The 21,247-nt window shown below is 41.3% G+C and overlaps 2 protein-coding genes across 6 annotated transcripts in view; one reads left to right on the plus strand and one right to left on the minus strand.

The window, feature by feature from the left end:
- Window positions 1–21,247, minus strand: part of LOC126336638 (organic cation transporter protein-like) — a 186,911-nt gene that overhangs the window by 114,921 nt on the left and 50,743 nt on the right. The window lies entirely within an intron of this gene.
- Window positions 1–21,247, plus strand: part of LOC126336610 (organic cation transporter protein-like) — a 366,616-nt gene that overhangs the window by 9,292 nt on the left and 336,077 nt on the right. The window contains exon 1 of one of the 3 annotated variants that reach the window (XM_050000492.1): window positions 3,358–3,488. The exons of 1 other annotated variant lie outside the window; for it this stretch is intronic. The gene's annotated coding sequence lies outside the window, so the exon portion shown is untranslated. Of the gene's footprint in view, window positions 1–3,357; window positions 3,489–21,247 lie in introns of those variants that run through there. One more of the 3 variants, XM_050000519.1, reaches the window with a different exon arrangement.

Here is a 21,247-nt window from a genome sequence, read left to right on the forward strand (position 1 = left end):
TGGATAAGCTTTAATTATCATCATTTTTACAAACATAACCAAATATGGTTTTACCATCGATGGATGAATTGAAAGCCTGCACTTCTTTTTCAGGAATCATTTCACCTCGAAAACCACTTCGACGTCATTATACGTTATTAGGAGATTTAAATGTACTGCGTCCATTGGTTGTTCGAAAATTACCTCGTCATCATTCTAGAAATGGAAGATGTGCAGTGGTTTCTTCACCGAAAAAAAAAAGAACAAAGCCACTGAAGGCGGGGCTAAATTTTACAGGCCAAGAAAGCAAGTTCTGTGAAGGAGACAGCCTGGGACGTTGACGTGCAGCAAAAACACCTATTTCGAGAGATTCCCACAACGCCTCGTCTTGACAACATCAAATAACCACATAATATACACACAATTTGTTCACGTCGTCAGGAAATTTCGATAGTACAAAGTAGGAACACCCTCTATACCAGATGTCTGTTGTAAGAGTTGTCAGGCGCTTTTTCCCCTGATGTCTCAGCCGATATGTGAAATTTCGTTTTTGCAGTGTGTAAGTATAGTCAGTCCAAATAAATATTGCTCATTACGTCTTTCACGCTTCGGAAAGCTTCGGTTTGTTTCCCATTACAAACAAATTTGGGTTTTAATGGGTAAATTTACTTTGTTCGATAGAGCGTTCCCAAATTAGTGAATGCGATATTTTTATCGATGTGTATTAATAGAATAATAGAATAACCAGAACACCAGCAGTGACAGTGCTGCCCTGGATCGCGCTGACTGCTCCCGCCATGCAGCAACACTGTTCAAACGGTGCCGGAATACTGGTGGTTATTCATCGTGTTTTACTGTCCCTGTTAAGACAAATCGATGAAACAAATACTGCGCTAGACTAATTTGGCACCGCTCTATAGAATGAGCATGTAAAATTCCGCTTTAAAAATCATTTTGTTTGTAACACGAAACAAACCGACACTTTCCGTCGACGCTGGGTGTCGGATGAAACACGTAATGAGTAGTGTCTGTTTTGGCTGACTCCAGCTACACACACACACACACACACACACACACACACATTGTAAAGACGAAACTGCAGATATTTGCTGAAACGCCAGAGAAACTGTGCCTTAGGAGAGTGCCATCATCAAGTTTGATGGTCCTAATACGATTTTTTTCGAGATGGTAATTAGAACTTATTCTTTTTGGTCATCTTGTGTCTCACGCACATTTTTACCAACGATCGATGACTTGTTTATAAAAGTCTTCATTTCGACTGTTGGAAAATTACCTCGTCATCATTCTAGAAATGGAAGCTGTGCAATGGTTTCTTCACCGGAGAAAAAAGGATAAAGCCACTTAGTGCTAAGTTACGAAAATTATGAAGGCGACGCTAAAGTAGATAGGCCCAAAAAGCAGCAAGTTCTGTGCAGGAGGCAATCTGAGACGTTGACATGCAGTAAAAATACCTGTCTTGAGAGATTCCCACAACGATTCGTCTTGACAACATCCAGTAGCCACATCAGAATACGCACAAGATGTTCACTTCGTCAGGAAATTTCGATAGTATGTCCGTCTGACGATTTGCCCCTTAGGAGCGTAATATGTAATACATACATACATTAATCATTGTTCCATATATCATGAATACGACATAAATTTTCTTTTCAGAAAATAATTAATTAATTTTTTTTTTTTTTTTTTTTTTTTTTTTTTGCATTTACTACTTCATATCTAAGAATTCATCTACTGAGTAGAGGGAGTCGTCATTCATAAATTCTTTTAGTTTGCTTTTAAATGTTGGTTGGCTATCTGTCAGACTTTTAATACTGTTTGACAAATGACCAAAGATTTTTGTGGCATCATAATTCACTCCTTTCTGTGCCAAAGTGAGATTTAATCCAGAATAGTGAATATCATCCTTTCTTTTAGCTATGCACTTCGCTGTTATTTTTGAATTGGGATGGGTTATTAATGACAAATTTCATAAGGGAATATATGTATTGCGAAGGTACTGTGAATATCCCGAGTTCCTTAAATAAATGTCTGCAAGGTGACCAGCTATTATTCTGATTACACGCTTTTGTGCAATGAATACTTTCTCTCTTAATGACGAATTGTCCCAAATTATGATGCCATGTGAAAACAATGAATGAAAATAGGCATAGTAGGTGAATGAAAATAGGCATAGTAGGCTAATTTACTGATATGTTTACCACCACAATTTGAAATAACCCTAACAGCGTAAGTAGCTGAACCTAACCGTTTCAGCAGATCATCAATGTGTTTCTTCCAATTCAATTTCTCTTCAGTGCACACACCCAGAAATTTTGAGTATTCTACCTTAGCAACAGACTTCCGTTCATAGTCTTATATTTATCAATGGTGTTACGCCATTTACTATACAGAATTGTATACTGTCTTTTCTCAAAATTTTGTGAGAGTAAATTTGCAGATTTGTGTGATTACTGTACTTGTATCATCAGCAAAAAGAACTAATTTTTCATCTTCATGAATATAGAGTGGCAAGTCATTAATATATATTAAGAACAATAAGGGACCCAAGACTGAACCCTGTGGGTCAACATTCTTGATACCTTCCCAGTTACAGGACTCTGCTGGTTTTTGTACACTATCTGTACTGTTAATTTCAACCTTCTGCATTCTTCCAGTTAAGTATGAAATAAACCATTTGTGCACTGTCCCACTCACACCACAATACTATGGTTATCTAGATGAATTTCATGATTCACATAATCAAAAGCCTTTGAGAGATCACAAAATATCCCAATGGGTTATGTTCGGTTATTCATTGCATTTAATATTTGATCAGTGAAAGCATATATAGCATCTTCTGCTGGAAAGCCTTCTGAAAACCAAATTGACATATTGTTAGTATTTCATTTTTTCAAATATATGGTGCTACTCGTGAATACATTACTTTTTCAAGAATTTTGGATAAAGCTGTCAGAAGTGAGATTGGGCGGTTGTCTTAGCATCAGATCTATCCCCTTTTTTATGCGCCATATCACCCATGGTTCCACTGCTTACTTTGCGCCTTTGCGGCGAACTGAAAGCGACGTGAGCTGGCAGTAGCAGTTGTTGCTGGTGTGACGTCAGCAGCGCCGACGTGGCGTGACCTACCGTATTGTAGTTAATTGCCTGGCCGCTCTGGAGAAGGGAGCCGCAACCCAGTTCCGCCGGGCCACCAGTAATCTATTTGTGTTGACCTGAGCCATTCTCAGACGGCAAAAAAATGAAAGAGACAGCTGGAGGAGCCAATACGTGGGAAGTAATAGACCTGGAGAAGGGGGGACGAATGACACGTGGAATGTTGACGTGGCGGAGTTGTTAAGGGCGTTCACAGGGATAGGCAGTTGATGACACCGCCGCATACTGACTTACGTAACTGTAGCTTGTACAAAAGCAGACCGACTTCTGTTTCTGATTCAGTGCACACGCGTTCATCCGTTATCTTCACGTCAACTACGAAAGCCATTTTACAGGTAAATTTTCATTAGTGAGTAATTAACCAGTATAGAATGTTCATCTGATTCGCTATAAGTCAATTACTATCTTTGAGTTACTTGCGTATTTTCAGCTACCCATTGTGTGTACCGTTCTTCTTGGACCATGAAAAGTGCAAAGTATTTAGATCAGTATGTTACTCGTACAATTACGATAATAGTTTGGAAACAGGACGGTTTAGCAGAATTAGTTGAGTTTACTGCATGTTCCACAAAAATGAAACTAAAATCGGATTTGCCCACGAAACCATATTAGAGTCAATAATATTTTCATTTAACATAAATAATTTATCAGGAAGGGTCATAGTCTCAGACTACTCGAAGGCAAAGCTGCTCTTACAGGAATTTATCGTCGCTGGGCGATTGCAAGTAATTGCAGAACTACTTACACAATATCTGCGAGATAATGACAATACACAACAGTACGCGAGCAGAGCATTGGTGGAAAATTTCTCCAACTTGTCACACAGAGTAATAGCCTATATGACACTTCGGAGTCACATGAAACAGAACAAACGCTTGAAATCAGCAGTAAGAAAGTGGAAGACTTAAGATTTTTGGAAGAATTCTGAGAAAGTAGAGTGCATCTGTTACGGAAACACCTCGTACACATATGACTCTAGTTGGGCCTCCAGTGCTTGGAGTCCAGATCAAGTCTGCAGAAAGAAGACACGGAAGGAATTTAGAGACGCGTTGCTACGATCTAACAAGTCAATATAGCCCTAACGGAAATTTTATAGAGAAGCTAAGAACATTAAATTTAAATCGAAACGTTTTTCCTTGTTCGTGGAAGACATTAACACCAACACAACTTCCGTAACGCAGAAAGTACCTGTTCAAGCAATCGACTCATTAGGTGCAGGTCAATGAGTATGAAGGTAAGTCAGTAAATAACAGGAAGTTCATTATAACTTTCATGCAGATGCATGCATAAGGAATCATTTGACGGTTCTCTCGCGGTCTTCGAAAAGTACAAGTACACAGGTGAAGGTGGATCCTGAGCAGAATTCATGAGCATGTGGGCATCCGAAGGAAGCTATTTTGGAAATTAAATCGTTATCTAAGCGCAGTTTCATGTATCCTGGTGTACGGAATAAAACTGGGCGCGCTCAAGTCGGAATGCCAGACCATTAGCCAGGCAGGAGTGTCATGGAAGTACCGGGCGGTTATAATTAAAGTGCAGCTAGTCACAAAGGTCCATTGTGGGATGTAATTACCGTATGTCAGCGAATGATGATGTCCCATACTCCGTGACGGAGCGTAGGGAAACGGTGCGACAGACCCGCACCGCCGTACTAGGCAAGGTCCTAGTGCAGGTGGTTTGCCGTTGCCTTCCTCCGACTGTAATGGGGATGAATGATGATGAGAACGACACAACACTCACTCATCTCGAGGCAGGAAAAATTCCCCACCCCGCCGGGAATCGCACCCGGGACCCCGAGCACGGGAAGCGAGAACGCTACCGCGAGACCACGAGCTGCATATCAGCATATCTTGCAAGAAAATCTAAAGCGTTAGTACGATACCGACTTACAATGGAAAAAAGTTAATTTTAGTCTTGGCCACCAGGTGCAAATTTGGCACTGTGAACGCAAAAAAAGTATGAAAATGTTTTTACATGTAACGGATTAGTAACGGTACATGGGATGAAAAGGTCAAACAAGTGAGAAAGTCATAATATTGATTTTGTTATTAACTGCTGCTTACACAGTTTGCTCAATATGAGCACCGAAAACGTCGATGATTTGCGATATAACGCCAGGTTTGCCCATGGTGGCCAAACTGGAAATATTTTCTTCCGCGTAAATGGATTCTGCATTAATGTATTACCATATGAACAAAGTTTCACTGCCGAACGATAATTGAAGCCCACACTGGACCTCCGTGAGTAACTGTATTGTAATTATAACCTCCCATATGTGGGTTTTGTTTCTGAACAAAGTTCGAAAATATCAGGAGGAAGAGGAGACAGCCCAACAATGCACATCATATCTAGCTGGAGGCTGGAGCCAGGGGGAGCGTCGTTATAACTTGGTCCAGCGTTCCAGCAGCCGTCTGCAGCCAACAAGCGACTTCTCTCCCACGGCCCTCATTGGCTATTGATAGGCACCGCGTACGTGTGGGGTCTCCTCGGTCACCGCATTTTACGGGAACAACAAGCGCTGCTGAGGTGACATCCTGTTCGGCACTTAGGCCGGAATGAATTGAGACACTGAGAACCACAACGGCTCGAAGCACAGACACAAAGTATTGAGAAAGAGAATTAGTTGTGAAAATCATATCTGTAGGCAAACCAAAAGTCTGATACGTTTGACTAGTTTTTTTAATCGAGTCTCAGAACCCTATATTTACTATAAAAATCATGTATCCACATTATGTTTGAATTATTATTATTAGTGTCAATCCACAAAATTTTCACATATACGCTAGTGACGGTAGTGTCTTTTCGAGTGCTATGGCCGGCCGTGGTGGCCAAGCGGTTCTAGGCGCTTCAGTCCTGAACCGCGCTGCTGCTACGGTCGCAGGTTCGAATCCTGCCTTGGGCATGGATGTGTAAGATGTCCTTAGGTTAGTTAGGTTTAAGTAGTTCTAAGTCTAGGGGACAGATGCCCACGCATGTTAAGTCCATTCGTGCTTAGAGCCATTTGAACGATTTGACTGCTATGTAGTCTGTAGTTAATGTGAAACTAGAATCAGAACATAAGAACAGATGCTACATGCACCACACACAGAATTAGGACCTATCCTAACACTTCGTAGTCCTCATCATTTTCATTAAGCAAATTCTCAGACTTTTCAGTTAAAACGTCTGCTCGCTTTACGATAAAATCTAGTAGCCTTAGTCTATGTGTTTCGAGTTTAATCAGGTAGTTTTGTTAAGTCTTTTTATTTCAAAATTGGTATTTGCCTTCTGCCTACGTATTTCAGCGCTAGTTTTTCCAAGTAGCAAATTGTGGTCTCGTTCGACGTGGCTTGAAGGAAATGGTGGTCTCCAACGACTTCAATGAATTATATATTACTTCAAACAACAGCTCATGACAACCTGTTGACTGTCACTGTAAAATTTCAGAAATGTAGATTGTTGCCACGAACTTCAACATGTGTTTGTTAGTGAGGTAGGTAACACTCGTAACGGTTCTGAAATCTTCGGCGTCCGTTTTACAGACTGGAATGCTGAAACAACGGAACGTGGTGTTATGTTAGAGCATTCGTTCAATAGCTTGCAGCTTTTATGAAGAAATGGACGTCAGTGTAGCGAATTAACCTTCCCACAACAATGAAAATTTGTGTTTTGGGTCCTTACGGAAGTAGGAGAAATGGGTGAAATAGCTATTCGCAAATAAATAAATAAAAAAAGTGGTTCGAATACGAAACGGGGCAGTAAGGCGTACAGCTTCGCCAGTTTCCGTTGACGGGATGTTAACACCTAGCTCTCTCTTATTTTTTGTACTCGGTTCCAGCTATCCACAAGTTTGCAGAGGCGATTCGAGACGTACCACACACCCACATCAGACAAAAGCACCATCCAAGAATTCGCATTAGCCGATTCAGAGAATCCACGGTAAACCTAAAACTGGAGGGCAATGCTAGTCTCTTAACCATTTCGCCACCTTGCTTGGTAGATTAAGTGTGTAGAAAATCTCTGTCGATAAACAAGTCAATAATCTTATTCGAAAGTACCTCTGAAGAAATTTAATAACGAAAGTCGAGTTATTTAATATAAAATTTATTGTAAAATGATCGCCTTCAAGGCTACTACAGATAAAAGAGGTTCAAGCAGAAATGTTTTAACTTAATTCTTCTTCTTCTGCTTTTACGGCCTCATTGCACCACTTTAATCGTTTTCTGGTCATCTTCTTCAAAAGTTTCTTTCCGAATTGCCCAGTACCTTTCCATTCATTCTGATCTTTTTTGTCATACCTCATCTCTAAACACCCTTTCACTGTATGTCGTTTGTCTGTTTTTGACTAAAATCTTAGTTTTATGTTTTTCCAGCTTATTTAAATTTTGTGTTTTGTTTTTTAAATCGTCTAGGATTGATTTTAGTTCTTTCATGTGCTCCCTGGTTTCCTTTATCCATCCCATTTGTTGCTTCCTGTTCCAAAGTTGCCCCATAATTTTAACTGAATTCACTGCAGAAAATTTATTCGATATTGAAGCTGAACTTTTTTTTTTTTTCAAAATACTACCCATGGATACAGAGCAAATATCCATTCGTTGGCACCATAGACAATATCTGTTACTCTCCACACACTAAAACGCCGAAGAAATTGGTATAGGTACGTGTATTAAAATACAGAGATATGTACACAGGCAAAATACGGCGCTGCAGTCGGTAACGCCTGTATAAGACAAAAAGTCTCTGGCGCAGTTGTTAGATGGGTTACTGCTGCTACAATGGCAGGTTACCAACATTTAAGTGAGTTTGAAGGTGGTATTATAGTCGGCGCACTAGTGATGAGACACGGCATCTCCAAGGTACCGATGAAGTGGGGATTTTCCCGTACGACCATTTCGCGAGTGTACCGTGAATATCAGGAATCCGGTAAAACATCAAACCTCCGACAGCACTGCGGCCGGAAAAAGATCCTGAAAGAACGGGACAAGCGACGACTGAAGAGAATCGCTCAACGTGACAGAAGTGTAACTCTTCCGTAAATTGCTGCAGATTTCAATGCTGAGCCATCAACAAGTGTCAGCATGCGAACCATTCAGCTAAACGTTATCTATATGGGCTTTCGGAGGTGAAGGCTCACTCATGTACCCTTGATGACTGCACGATACAAGGCTGTAAGGCTCGCCTGGACCCGTCAACACCGACGTGATGACTGGAAACATGTTGCCTGGTCGGACGAGTCTCGTTTCATATTGCATCGGGCTGATGGATGTGTCCGGGTATGGGGATAACCTCATGAATCCATGGACCCTGTATGTCAGCAGGGACTGTTCAAGCTGGTGAAGGGTCTGTAATGGTGTGGGGCGTGTGCTGTTGCAGTGTATGGGACCGCTGATACGTCTAGATACGACTCTGACACGTGACACGTACGTAAGCATCCTGACTGATCACCTACATCCATTCATGTCCATTGTGCATTCCGATAGCATTGCGCAATTCCAGCAGACAATGCGACACCCCACACGTCCAGAATTGTTACAGAGTGGCTCCAGGTAACTTGTTCTGAGTTTAAACACTTCCGATGGCCACCAAACTCCTCAGACATGAACATTATTGAGCACATCTGGGATGCCTTGCAACGTGCTGCTCAGAAGAGATCTCCACCCCCTCGTATTCTTACGGATTTACGGAGAGCCCTGCTGGATTTATGCTGTCAATTCTCTCCAGTACTACTTCAGACATTATTCGAGACCATGTCACGTCGGGCTGCGTCACTTCCGCCTGCTCGCGGGGGCCCTACACGATATTAGGCTGGTGTGCCAATTTCTTTGGCTCTTCACCGTAGTTCAAGCACTGTTAACAACTACGGATATTGTTACTACTAATGGGCATGTGCGACTCGCAATAATTTTCTGGGATATGCTTTCGCAATAAATATTTAGAATTTATCAATCGATATGGAAAGTTATTGTCGCTACACAACAAGTATGTAAACGGAAAGCAAACGTCGTAGGCAAGACGGATCGGGCGGGCGCTGTGATGAACACTGTTCTCGTAGGATGGCGGTTCAAATCCCCTGTCCTGCCGCCCTGATTCGAGTTTTCCGTGGTTTTCTACATCGCTGGAGGCGAATACAGGGCTCTTCCTTTGCAAAGGACTTTCTGGCTGAGTTCCTTTCAAGTCCTCTTCTAACCGAGCTTGTACTCCGACTCTAGTGATCTGGTCACCGATGGGACGTTAAGCCGTAATCTTCATTCCATCCTTTTCTAAAGCACAAGGGACAAAAACACTGCTTCTCTAGAACGCTTTACCAGGAATGAGCTGAAATAAATTGTGGTACCGAGCTGCAAAGTACAGAACGATATTTCGTTGCAGTTAATCCAAAAAGACAACATCAGACTTTGACGGCGCAAAACTTGTCTATCAGCCTCTTAACATTGAAGTGGGTCTTATCATTGCCGATACGATTTGTATGTCCCACAAATCGATGTGCGATTGCTGTAAGACGGGCCCACTTAGAGCGGGATTATCGCACTTCAGCTCTAATCAGCAGCTATCTTGTCATGTTACCACGTCTGCAAAAGTTGCTTCATTGCTGGATTGCTTTCGCATTTCTACACAGTTGTAGTCTATGGCGTATTATGTTCATTAATGAAGCGACGCAAATATTCCATTACTCCTTGAAGTAATTATAGTCGTTAGTGTTCCCAACAACTGAAACAACCCATTTTTCTTTCAATTCTTGTGTAGCGCTTACGTCATTACATTTAGGAGGCGTGCGGTACAAATTCCTGCTGGCCGCGCTGATATAGATTTCTCTCGGATTCCACATGTTTTACCTTCATTGCATACCACTGGTGTTAAGGGAAAAGTTTCGTTGGGTTTTACGGTTTATACATATTTTATGTCCCTAGCTTCCACTCAATTTTGCTACAGTTCTGTACTGTCCTGTTCAACATGTTCCTTTACCGAGCATACTGCATTTTTAACGTTTTTCGTGTAACTTTCTAAGTAACGTTCTTTTTTTCATTTTTCATTTTAAATGTAAATCACTAATTCTAATTGTGAACGGCCGGGCTAGTGGTCCTGCATTCTTCTTCCCGTCAACAGATGGTAGCAGTGTCCGTAGTACTGCCTGGTGTCACTTTGGCATCGACTTGGGTTTTTAAGCACCTGGCCCTACCGGGAGTTTTTAAATTCTTTTATGGAATTTTTTTGTTTATGTGCATTGCTGCATGTAAAAATTATCTCCCGTCTCTTGCTAATTTCAGTACAACTCCTGAAGATGGGCGTTTAAGAGCCCGAAACCGGTGGTGATCTAAATAAAATAGCCTTACAACTGTAGCGGTATTTTCAACCTCTGGTGTAATGCTCAGTTGCGGATGTTCCTCCGATAGGAGTATTTGAATTAATACTCTGTTATATATGTTCATTGTAACAACGTATAAGGTACAGTCAAATGATAACCTAGCGTCCACCACAACGGGACCATGGAATGGTTCCATTCAAAAGTGAGCACCTCACGCTTTAATAGATTTATCAGACGGACATACGAAACGACTAATTCCTGTTTAGTAGAACGCCGTCGGCCTCTGACGGATTCACAACTGCACCCACTATTGCACTTCCTCGTCCAGAATCATCCTACTGCACGATAACGCCCGCCCTCACATTACCAATCGGACGAAGGCTACGCTTCAGTGATTTATTTTGGACACACTGCAACTTCCTCGTTACAGCCTGGACCCTTAACCTGTAGTTTTCACATCTTTGGCACCCCGAAGAAAGACATGCGTGGACTTCCGTTGCAGTCGGAAAAGCAAATGCAAGAGTGAGTACGACTGCGGATCCAACAGTGGCCGACCGCGTTCTGAGAAACAGGAATTGATTGTCTCGTTACCAGTGAGACAAATTTCTTAAAGCGTGTCGTGATTACTATTGATTGGAACTATTCCATGGTTCGGTTGTGGTGCTTGTGTGGTTTTCATTTGAATGCCCCTCACAGACAAGAATTGTTGGTTTTGATACAGTGTAACCATTTTCACGTATCTATTAATGTATGCCAGGAAATGCGCAGCACAATATGCTTCTGTAACATAGCATCCCAGGAATGAATCTATAATACGTATATCGTGACGCCCAACTTAACACAACAGAGTGACCGAGAGCCATAGTCATAAGCGCACCTCAAGGCAGTGCGATGAGCCACTGGTGATTCAGCTAAGTAGATCACTTCAAATATTTTTGGAACCGTTTAAGATATCGTAATTTTATTGCCACTCAGGTGAATTGTAAGAAGAGTCCTCACTAAACGACACACACTATCCGATAAAAAGTATCCGAACACCCCTATGTAATGCTGAATTGACCACTAAATGTCATGAGAGGCGAAACCCGCCAGTATAAAAGGGTGGTGAGAACTGTTTTGTCAATAGACAAGCAGTAACAGTAAAAGGTGTCGGGAAGGAAAGCTGACTTCAAATGTGGGCTAGTCACTGGACGCTATCTGAGTAACAAACCAACGGAGACATTTCAATCCTTCTAAAACTGCCCACGTCGACTGTTCTACATCTACATCCACATTTACATGGTTACTCTGCAATTCACAATTAACTGCCTAGTAGAGGGTTCATCGAATCATTTTCATACTGATGTGAATCTTCAGATTTTGGCGGCGCGAAGACTGTTCCATTAAATTCCATGTGAATGTGGCCTTTCTTACATTGGACAAACAACCCGTACTGTCCAAGAAAGATGCACAGAACACCGGAGGTACACACGATTTTTACAACCTAACAAGTCGGCAGTGGCAGAACACAGTATTGATACTGGTCACAGTATGTTGTATCACAACGTCGAAATTTTGGCAACTACATCATCTTTTTGGGACTCGATAGTCAAGGAGGCAGTTGAAATTCGCTTGACGTCGAATTTAATTAATAGAGATAGTGGTTTCAACCTTGATAAATCATGGAATCCGGCACTTGCTGTAATAAACTCACAAAGACGCCGTCACAGTGCAGCTCACAGAGATACATTGATATGCCAACACAGATCGACTGCGGAGTCATAGATGTAACTCAGTGCATTGTACACGTCTCTGCGCCCGACCAACGTCTCTGGCGCTCTGTCTCTGAGTGCAGCTCACAGAGATACATTGATATGCCAACACAGATCGACTGCGGAGTCATAGATGTAACTCAGTGCATTGTACACGTCTCTGCGCCCGACCAACGTCTCTGGCGCATTTGCATCTGTGGCCGCACGCGCAGTTGCGCGGTACACGAGTATAAAGGGACGAATAGAGCACTGGAGCGGCAGTCTTGCGGCTCACCTGAAGATGTATGAACGTTACACAGCGGAAATATTAGAAGAAGGAGAACCTTGCGGCTGCACACCCGAAACTAGTTGAACATTTTCATACTGCTTTCTACCATTCCACTCACGAACGGCGCGTGGGAAAAAGGAACACCTAAATCTTCCCGTTCGAGCTCTGACTTCTCGTATTTTATTATGATGATCATTCCACCCTACGTTGGTAGGTGTCAAAAAAATATTTTCACATTCGGAAGAGAAAGTTGATAATTGAAATTTCGTAAATAGATCTCGCCGAAAAGAAAACCGCCTTTGTTTCAGTGATTGCCACACCAACTCACGTATCATATCAGTGACACTCTCACCCCTTTTGTGCGATAACACGAAACGAGCTGCCCTTCTATGCACTTTTTCGTTGTCCTCCGTCAATCCTACCTGGTAAGGATTCCACACTGCGCAGCAATATTCCAGCAGAGGACGGACAAATGTAATGTACGCTGTCTCTTTAGTGGATTTGTCGCATCTTCTAAGTGTGCCAACGAAGCGCAGTCTTTGTTTCGCCTTCCCCACAATATTATCTATGTGGTCTTTCCAATTTAAGTTGCTCGTAATTGTAATTCCTAGGCATTTAGTCGAATTGACAGCCCTTAGATTTGTGCGAGTTACCGTATACCCAAAATTTATCGGATTTCTTTTAGCACCTATGTGGATGACCTCGCACTTTTCTTTGTTTACTGCCAATTGCCACTTTTCGCACCATACAGAAATTCTCTCTAGATCATTTTGTAACTGGAATTGATCGTCTGATGATTTTACTAGACGGCAAATTAAAGCGTCATCTGCAATCTAAAGGGGCTGCTCAGATTATCACTTAGATCATTCATGTAAATCAGGAACAGCAGAGTGCCTATGACACTACGTTGCGGAACGCCACATATCACTTCTATTCTACTGTAGGAATATGGAATGGACATGAGATCCCTTGTCGACAGGATTCATTATTTCATGGGAATAAAGAGCTTGCTGTGTTGCAGAACAATGGTATTTTCTGAATCCGTTTTGGCTACTTATCAATAATTCATTTTCTTCAAGGTGATTCATAATGTTCGAGTACAGTATATGCTCCAAAATCTTACGGAAAATTGAGGTCAGTGGTACGGGTCTGTAATTGAATGGGTTACTTGCATTTCCTTTCTTGAATACTGGTGTGACCTGTGCTACTTTCCAGTCCTTAGGAACAGACCTTTCGTCAAGTGAGCGGTTGTATATGATTGCTAAGGCTGTTGGTGATATGTGGAGTGGCAACGAGAAGGAACAACTATGGTTAAGGCAAAACCACGCAGACGTCACGTACTGATCGTCAGGGACCAGCGAGCTGCGCCAAAGTTCCATGTAGAAATTCAAATGAAATAAGCGGAAGGAATCACGTGTGGGTTCCAAAAAGCTACCAGCAGTCCGTCTAGTACAATGACTATGCGTTGTTGTTGTTGTTGTTGTTGTTGTTGTTGCCTTCAGTCCTGAGACTGGTTTGATGCATCTCTCCATGCTACTCTATCCTGTGCAAGCTTCTTCATCTCCCAGTACCTACTGCAACCTACATGCTTCTGAATCTGCTTGGTATATTCATCTCTTGGTCTCCCCTCTACGATTTTTACCCTCTACGCTGCCCTCCAATACTAAATTGGTGATCCCTTGATGCATCTCAACATGTCTAGTCAAGTTGTGCCACAAACTTCTCTTCTCCCCAATTCTATTCAACACCTCCTCATTAGTTATGTGATCTAAACATCTAATCTTCAGCATTCTTCTGTAGAACCACATTTCCAAAGATTCTATTCTCTTCTTGTTTAAACTATTTATCATCCATGTTTCACTTCCATACATGGCTACAATCCATACAAATACTTTCAGAAACGACTTCCTGACACTTAAATCTATAGTCGATGTTAACAAATTTCTCTTCTTCAGAAACGCTTTCCTTGCTATTGCCAGTCTACATTTTATATCCCCTTTACTTCGACCATTATCAGTTATTTTGCTCCCCAATTAGCAATACTCCTTTACTACTTTAAGTGTCTCATTTCCTAATCTAATTCCCTCAGCTTCACCCGATTTGATTGGACTACATTCCATTATCCTCGTTTTGCTTTTGTTGGTGTTCATCTTAAATCTTCCTTTCAAGACACTGTCAATTCCATTTAACTGCTTTTTCAAGTCCTTTGCTGTCTCTGACAGAATTACAATGTCATCGGCGAACCTCGAAGTTTTTATTTCTTCTCCATGGATTTTAATACCTACTCCGAATTTTTCTTTTGTTTCCTTCACTGCTTGCTCAATATACAGATTGAATAACATCGGGGATAGGCTACAATCCTGTCTCACTCCCTTCCCAACCACTGTATCCCTTTCATGTCCCTCGACCCTTATAACCGCCATCTGGTTTCTGTACAAATTGTAAATAGCCTTTCGCTCCCTGCATTTTACCCCTGCCACCTTCAGAATTTGAAGGATTATTCCAGTCAACATTGTCAAAAGCTTTCTCTAAGTCTACAAATGCTAGATACGTAGGTGTAGGGATTTAAAAAGAATGGGGTGTAACAGCCGAGCAGCTTCTCACAAGCCACACATTTCTCCAGTCAATGTTAAGCGACGCTTGAGCTGGTGCAAAGAGCGACATCACTCTGCACTGGATGACTGGAAACGAGAAATTTGGAGTGATGAACCAGACTATATTCTGTTAGATACTATGGAACTGTTTGGGTTAGGTGGATGCCTGGAAAAGGTTCCCTGCCTTCATGTGTGGTGCCAACAGTAAAGTACGGAGGGTATGGTGTTACGGTATGAGAGTTTTTTTGTGGTTCCATTATTGTGCTTAAGAAAATGTAAAATGTAGAAGCATATGAATACATATTACAGCATTGTTTAGTGACTACAGTGGAGCAACGCTTCGGAGACGATGATTGTATCCATATTGTAACGTCCGAAGGACAGAAAACCCCAATTAACAAACTGTGTGGAAACTTAAAGTAGGGAAGTGAGTCATCTTGACAGTGACGGCAACTACTGACGATAAAATCTACTCTGGTAATATTTTGATTAACACCTATATTATTCAAATACTGAGAATAGCATACAAAAAGGGGAGATGAAGGGATTATCATAGATTCTTCATCAAACATCTATAGAATAAATTCAAAATCATATGAAGGAAGGTAGAATCCAAGAAAGTAATTCAGCCAAAGATAACATTTACCATGGAAGAGAGTTGTAGCCTCATCGAAATGGAAATTCCATGCGACTACAATGCAACTCGGATATGGAAAAGTTCAGTTAGTTAGTTGCTCTTGAGTCGCTCTAGAGTACTTTTGCGATAGTTGTCTGGACGCGAACGCTACTAGATTGTTTCAATTTTGGAAGTTTGATCATTTGTGAGTTAGAGACTCAAGTATTGTTCAGTCATTCGATGATGAAAGTTAATCTTTACCGTTCTCAAGGCGACGGTATAGTAAGACGAGTGTTAGACTTCGATTGAGTGTTATTGGTGTATCGGACTTAGCCTTCGTACTGATGAGCAGTTACAAACCTTGAGAGCAAAGAAAAACAATTCGTAGTCTTGAGTAGGACACAGTAAAAGGAAGACACGAAGAAAGACAAGTACGCTGATTAGTCAAAAGTTGTCGTCAGCGTCACGATTACTGAACTGAACAGAAGTTAATCTTGAATAACATATCGGTGTGCGTGTGTTGTAGGGACAAACAATTAATTACAGAAAGAACAATAAAATCTGAATCAAAAGGTAAATCTTACGTGTGGCCTAACTCATTAAACGGACAAAATAATGTTTATTAATACACGTTGATTGAATCTTTAAACAATTTAAGTCACTAAGTGAATACATAAATAATGGACAGTGAAGAGTGATTAGTTTAAACCAGTATTACGGCGTATTAAAAAAACATTTACTCGAACAAAAGTTATCTGGAGTTACGTCGGACAGTTGTTAATAACTGGACGCAGCAACGGCATAGTAACGGAATAGTAGACAGCAAATTTTCATCCTATCTATGTTGTTGTTGTTGTGGTCTTCAGTCCTGAGACTGGTTTGATACAGATCTCCATGCTACTCTATCCTGTGTAAGTTTCTTCATCTCCCAGTACCTACTGCAACCTACATCCTTCTGAATCTGCTTAGTGTATTCACCTCTTGGTCTCCCACTACGATTTTTACCCTCCACGCTGCCCTCCGATACTAAATTGGTGATCCCTTAATGCCTCAGAACATGTCATACCAACCGATCCCTTCTTCCACAAACTCCTGTTTTCCCCAATCCTATTCAGTACCTCCTCATTAGTTATGTGATCTACCCATCTAATCTTTAGGATCCTTGTGTAGCACCACATTTCGAAAGCTTCTATTCTCTTCTTGTCCAAACTATTTACCGCCCATGTTTCACTTCCATACATGGCTACAATCCATACAAATACTTTCAGAAACGACTTCCTGACAGTTAAAGCTATACTCGATGTTAACAAATTTCTCTTCTTCGGAAACGCTTTCCTTGCCATTGCCAAACTACATTTTATATCCTCTCTACTTCGACCATCATCAGTTATTTTGGTCCCCAAATAGTAAAACTCATTTACTACTTTAAGTGTCTCATTTCCTAATCTAATTCCCTCAGCATCACCAGACTTAATTCGACTACATTCCATTATCCTCGTTTTGCTTTTGTTGATGTTCATCTTATATCCTCCTTTCAAGACACTGTCCATTCCGTTCAACTGCTCTTCCAAGTCCTTTGCTGTCTCTGACAGAATTACAATGTCATCGGGGAACCTTAAAGTTTTTATTTCTTCTCCATGGATCTGAATGCCTACTCCGAATTTTTCTTTTGTTTCCTTTACTGCTTGCTCAATATACATATTGAACAATATCGGGGAGAGGCTACAACCCTGTCTCACTCCCTTCCCAACCACTGCTTCCCTTGTACGATGTGAAAAACGACCGTAATGATGAAATCAAGAATCAAGATTTTATTCCATACCGGGCATAAAAATTAAAATAAACGATTGCAGTTTACCAGTTCGCACAAACTGAGAAGACTGTTGCGGACAGATAACAGAATATTTCTAAACCACGCGAGGAGTTGTGTTCTTACGAGAGTTAAGGGTGCTGTTCCACGTCACACCGACGGGGACGAACATCGTTACGAGTTATGTCTCTTCCCGGCGAGTGAAGGAGGAGGGAAGGGACGTCACAATACGACGTCACAATACGACGTCACAATACGACGTCACAATACGACGTCACAATACCACAATGTACCCTGTCGTAAAGCAACACGTATAAGGCCATGGTTTGTGGACAATAACATTTCTGAAATGGATTGACCTGCCCAGAATCCCGTTCTGAACCAAAAGCAAAACCTTTGTGATGAGTTAAAATCACGACTTTACTCCAGACCCGATCTTCCAATATCACTTCCTTCTCTGGTTTCGGATCTTGAGGAAGCATGGTTTGCTGCTCCTCCACAGATTTTCAGATACATCACTGGAGGTCTCCCCAGCAGAGTTAAAGCCGCCATAAAGGGAAAGGTTAGACACATCCCATATTAATGTACACTAGCAGATGTCCGGATACTTTTGATTGTACCTATATTAATTACATGTATATTGGTATCGACTTCGCCGGCCGGGGTGGCCGAGCGGTTCTAGGCGCTAATGACAGGAACAGCGCGACCGCTACGCTCGCAGGTTCGAATCCTGCCTCGGGCATGGATGTGTGTGATGTCCTTAGGTTAGTTAGTTTTAAGTAGTTCTAAGTTCTATGGTACTGATGACCTCAGAACTTTAGTGCTCAGAGCCATTTGAACATTTTTTTTTTTTTGTATCGACTTCGCTTTTTCAAGTAGTACTATAGCAGTTTTTCTCCCTAGTATCGTAGATCTTAAAGGTCTCAAGATTATGCAACCGCATTTTACTCTTTGATATTCAATAACAAGTTTCAGATTAATTACAATGTTTAGAATTAATCTGTTTTGAATATTAAACCGATTACTATCTTATGCGAAAGTTAGTGTTATCGTAATTATGTAACTACCTAGATCGGCTGATGGAGCGCTACAGCTTGAGGCGGCGGAGAGGCTAATTCCAAATTTGTAATACATGCGAATCCTTCTTATTTCGCGGAACTGCAGTGATGAATACTTATTTGAAAATCAGATAAATAATATGTTCGTTTTTGAGCGACGTTTCAACATGTCTCTTGCAAGATGTCAGCGTAGGCGAACTGCATCATGACTGGATTTTGAAACTCGTATCGTTTGAAGGACCGGTGGACTTTACTTGCAAACCTACGGTCTAAGCTGAGGGGGAAAGAAATGAGGAGCTATTTATACCTATTTTTATCTGTTTTTATATCTGGTTCCAAGTATGTTATTTAGTGTTGATATATTATACCCTAATATGGCAAAGTAGTGATGTTTCGGATGTACGTATTTAACATGAAAGGGCTCGAATTCCTATGATGAAAAGAAATAATATGGTGAAATTTCAGATTTGTCATAGAAGGATTGAGTTTTTTTCCTTGATGATGGTCGTGATGGATGGAATGTTGGCATCTTGTTGCATAATTGTGTTCGGTTTAAGCCAGGTTATAAATATCGAATAAAACCACCTTCAGCCCGCTAAGTTTTCAGTTGCTGTTTTACTTCAACAACCAGTTTCAGCGCTACAGTACGCCATCTTCAAGTCCCCTGACAGATGTGTATAAAGAATCCCACCTCTGGTCCAGTCAAAAAACTCAGTGACTGGTATCTGTAGTTTTTGACACAGCGATCACTTCGACCACCACTTGTCGGCAAGTGGTGGCGATAAACTCCCCAAAAATACACAGAGAGGGAGCTAGCAAAGCTTTTGAATATATATATATATATATATATATATATATATATATATATATATATATATGTGTGTGTGTGTGTGTGTGTGTGTGTGTGTGTGTGTGTGTGTGTGTGTGTGTGTAATTTATTTATCTAACCTGATCAGATTAGGGCCTTCAGGACCTCTCTTACATCTGACCTCGGTTTCACACATACTTTATTTTTTTACGTCGCTGTTTCTTAAGAAATGACAATGATTTTAATATGCTAAATGGTAATAAAATATTGGTTGTCGAATTAAAAATTGTTTGGTTGTATTTAAAGACAAGGTGAATAATATTGCTAAGAACTAACACTATTGACAGTTCGTAGTATTACTATTTATTCCGCTCCTGGCGTTAGTAATACTAATAATGGTAGATACGAAATGTATTTCTAGGTGTACAAAAATGATATCTTCTGACATAGTGAGAACTGAGGCAGAGAAATTTAGGTAGACTGCACCAGCTAAGAGCTATGGGAAATGAAGATCTAGCTGGAAAGAAGCATACTTAATTGTAACTGGACAGCGAGAGCATAAGTGAATGAAGGTAAACATTATTGTTGCTTCAGTAGATATACCATTAAGCTGGAGCTGTTATTCGGTTCCTTGATATAATGGGGAACATCACCCCACAGTCGGGTTTTCGCTTCTGAAAAGCCGTTGAGTGATGAAGTGCGACAGAAGGAATTTTGCAGTGATGGGTACGGATGTTTATGCCATGTTGTTCAGGCAAGGGCGTTAAAGTCGCGGAGAAAGGTGAGCACACATTGGTAACACGGTAGGGACGATAGAGACAAGAGAAATCACTCTGCTTCTCTGCACGTAGCCAGCATTGCTATTTGCATGACATTGAAAAATGATCAAAGAGTCGAACGTTACAGATATATCGAACGAAAGCATCCATCACTAATTCCAGGCACCGTGAACATTCCTGAGAAACACGTTACTGTGTAACATCGCTATAGTCAACAATTGGAAGTAAAGGGCCTGTAAAACTTTCTTTCCACATCAAAAGGGAAGAACCTATTAAATTTTTGTAGAGCATAGTGAAACGCCGATTCATTTTTTCATATGGCAGCTAAGTGCTCAGCCCACTTTCGCTTTTCATCTATAGTCTACAACTTTTTACTGAAGGAGAGAAATTGATATTTTTCCCATTTAGGATTAAAGTTGGTAGCGATTCCCGATATTTCTGGCTAAAGAGCCTAGACTGACCGTGGTCTAGCGGTTCTAGGCGCTCAGTCCGGAACCGCGCGACTGCTACGGTCGCAGGTTCAAATCCTGCCTCGGGCATGGATGTATGTGATGCCCTTAGGTTAGTTAGGTTTAAGTAGTTCTACGTTCTAGGGGACTGATGACCACAGATGTTAAGTCCCATAGTGCTCAGAGCCATTTGAACCATTTGAACCTAGACTGACCAACGAGAACCACTTGGACTAAGCTTTAACCCTATATTCTGTGCCTACTCTTATAGTGCACACACGTCACCATTGCAATTCTTGAGAGCTCTCTTCAGCGTTATTGATATTGCGTTTAGATATAAGCGGAGATCATCAGTCTGCATGTGGTATGTACAGTTGCACAGAAATTATGACACGGCATTGACATATGATGAAAAGAGTCTAGTACCCAATGCTGAACCCTAGCAGATGGGTGATACTATCTGTCCCCATCGCGACTTCATGGCACCTGGACAAAGGTGATCTGTTTGTCAACTCTGGCGTCACATCATTCAAATCCTACCAGAAGGGTCATACTATCTGTTTTCATTGCGGCTACATGGCACCTGGACAAAGGTGATCTGTTTCTGAACTCTGACCTCACATCATTCAAATGCTAGCAGGCAGGTGATATTATCTGTCTCCACTGCGATTTCATGGCG

Source organism: Schistocerca gregaria, chromosome 1 (genome assembly GCF_023897955.1).
Source record: "Schistocerca gregaria isolate iqSchGreg1 chromosome 1, iqSchGreg1.2, whole genome shotgun sequence".
Taxonomy (NCBI): Eukaryota; Metazoa; Arthropoda; class Insecta; order Orthoptera; family Acrididae; genus Schistocerca; species Schistocerca gregaria.